General features: G+C 44.8%; 1 pseudogene; it reads left to right on the forward strand.

Moving 5' to 3' along the window:
- Nucleotides 1-421: 421 nt before the first annotated feature.
- Nucleotides 422-1,683, forward strand: LOC103080323 (40S ribosomal protein S27 pseudogene; annotated as a pseudogene).
- The last annotated feature ends 1,401 nt before the right edge of the window (nt 1,684-3,084 follow it).

The raw sequence follows: 3,084 nt of genomic DNA on the forward strand, positions 1-3,084 counted from the left end.
CACAGGGAAATACAGTCTATGTTGTAATAACTTTAAATGGGGTATAATCTATAAATATACTGGGTCACTATATTTTACACCTGAAACTAATATAATATTATAAATCAACTATACTTCAATAAAATTTTTTTAATTGAAATAAATAAATGGAAAAAAAAGGTCTTAGTTTAATGAGGGAAACATACAAATAAGGAATTAGAGTCTAAGTTCGGTTTCTTCATTTAACAAATATGTATTGATTATCTACTCTGTGCTGGCACTGTTCTAGATCCTTGAAATGTATCAGAGAACAAAACAGACATAATGGAAGAGAACAGAATAGAGTGAAAGTGATCAATGCAATGAAGAAAAGTACAAGGCAACAACATTGAGGTGCTGGGGAAATGGGAGCTGGGTGGCAGTTTTGAAGTGTGTGATCAGGATGGGCCTCATTAAGGATGTGATATTTAACCCAAGACTTCAGGTAAGTTCACCAAATGAATATCCAGGGGAATAGAATTCCAGGGGGAGGGAATAGATGCTAAAATCACTAAGGCAAGAAGGAGCCTGGTGTCTTTAAGAAATAGCAACACAACCAGTGCAGTTAGAACAAAGTGAACAGGTGTGGAGTTGCAGGAGCTGAGATCAGCAAGAAAGGCATCAGCAGGTCATGCGGCCTTGTGACCTGCCTCGAGGACTGTGGGATTCGTTCTGAGTGAGGAAGAAAGCCATCAGAAAGTCCTGAGCAGGCGAGTTTTTGGATTGTCTGAGAAGCAGAGGCCAGGATGGAATTAGACATTCAGGGAGGTTTATTAGAGAAAACACCTGGGGAGGATAAAGGGGGAGAAGGCTTGCTAGGGAGACAGAGTAGGTTAGGACAGACCTAAAAACACGATGTAAGTCTGGCACCTGTGAAAGGAGGAAGATTGGTCAAACTGGAATATAGCTCTGGGAAATTCCAAAGCATCACACGTGTGAGTCGGCGACAGCCCAGCTCTGAGGCCCTGGCCGTGTTCCATCATCAGCCCAGAGCAGCCTGCGGAACAGTGTAGCTGAGAAGAGCTTGGATGCGGGCAGATCCCAGGGTGTGGCAGTCGATGTTGTCTCCCAGACACCCTTCTCTCACCCTGCCCCCCCGAGGGCACATCACTATGGCCGCCAACAAGAGTGAAATCATCCAAATGTTTTTTTTAAAAGATCATTCTCGGGACTTCCCCGGTGGTCAAGTGGTTAAGACTTTGCCTTCCAGTGCAGGGGGTGCGGGTTTGATCCCTGGTCGGGGAGCTAAGATCCCACATGCCTTGCAGCCAAAAAACCAAAACACAAAAAAGAAGCAATACTGTAACAAATTCAATAAAGACTTTAAAAATGGTCCACATCAAAAAAAAAAAATTGTATTAAAAAAAGATGATTCTCCTTTGCGGGGTCGATGACCTCCCCACGAGAACACGCCTCTCGCAAAGGAGCTCCTTCATCCCTCTCCAGAAGAGGAGAAGAGGAAACAGAAGAAGCGCCTGGGGCAGAGCCCCAGCTCCTATTTCGTGGATGTGAAATGCCCAGGATGCTATAAAATCACCTCTGTCTTTAGCCATGCACAAACAGTAGTTTTATGTGTTGGCTGTTGTATTGTGTCCTCTGCCAGCCTCTACAGGAGGAAAAGCAAGGCTTACAGAAGGATGCGCCTTCAGATAGAAGCAGCACTAAAAGCACCCTGAACCAAGATTAATGGGAAACCATCCCAATAAACACATTTTGGATTAAAAAAAAAGATCACTCTGGCTACTGGGTAGAATATATGAGACCAAGAGAGACAGTAGGGAAGCCAGTTGTAAGGCCACTGCGATCACCCAGGTGAAAGATGGGGTTGCTGGGGGTGGAGCAGCGGCTCTCACTTGGAAGTGATTCTGCCCTAGGGGACCTGTTGTCAGTGTCTGGAGATACTCTTGATCATCACAACTGGTGGGGAAGGAATGTGTCATCCAGTGGGCAGAGGCCAGAGATGCTGCTAAATGTCCTACAATGTACAGAACCAGCCTCCACAACAAAGAATTATCCAACCCCAAATGGCAACGATGCTGAGGTGGAGAAAACCTAGGATACGGCAAAAGTGTGTAAGCAAATGTTTTCCCCCTAATATTGTTTTGAAGGTAGAAAAGACAGAATTCGATGATGGATTAAACATGAGTTGTGTCAGAAAGGGAAGGGTGTGTCAAATTCCTTGAATGATGGCCAACACCTAGGAAGATGGTTCCAGGCTTGTTTTACTTTGTTTTCGTTTTCTCTTTAAATGGAGATGATAAAGGCTCAGAAAGAAATGGTTTTAGGGATGAGTACAAAAAAAAAGAATTTTATTTCAGATATGCTCAGTTTGTATGACTATGAGATATTCACTGATGTCAGATAGGCAACACGGAGATTTTCGAGTTTAGGAGAAGACTGGAAATATAAATTAGGGAGTCATGGATAGAGTTGGTATTTAAAGCCACGGGACAGAGTGAGGTCACCTAATGTATGAGACCATAGAGATCTAAGTGTGAGTTCTGAAGCAGTTCCACATGTGAGGTGGAAAGATGATAGGGATCTAGTCAGTAGAGAAGGGAACATCCAGTGGGTCTGGAGGAAAATGAAGAGGGTGGCGGCGGTTTTCAAAGCAAGACGGGGAATGCTGCTGATGGTTTAAGTAAGCTGAGGGATGAGAAAGGGCCAGTGAACTCCTCTAAGTGTGGAGGACACTGATGGCCTTGACAAAGAGGATGACAAGGAATGGGGGCGCTGTGCCTTACTGCCATCTTGCGCTCACAGAAACGGGACGAGGAAGGCAGCAGGTTGAAGATGGGAGGGCTCACGGAGGAGACAGCCCAGAAAAGGCTGTGTCCTCACATCTGGATCCAGCCCTTTATTCATCAAGCCCTTTACAGATGCTGTCAGGAAGGGCTTTCACAGGATCAGAGCCTGACAATATGAATGCCTTCAGCAAGAGTCAAGTACCATTTACGGAGGATGCTGGAAAGGCCATGTTTACCATGAAAGTGGCTGGATCTTTGACTTTTATAAAACTATAACAAGATACTGGACTCTGTGATCAGTGCCCAGAGGGTGAAACCC

The sequence above is a fragment of the Lipotes vexillifer genome, unplaced genomic scaffold, assembly GCF_000442215.2.
Source record: "Lipotes vexillifer unplaced genomic scaffold, Lipotes_vexillifer_v1.1 scaffold982, whole genome shotgun sequence".
In the NCBI taxonomy this organism is placed as follows: domain Eukaryota; kingdom Metazoa; phylum Chordata; class Mammalia; order Artiodactyla; family Lipotidae; genus Lipotes; species Lipotes vexillifer.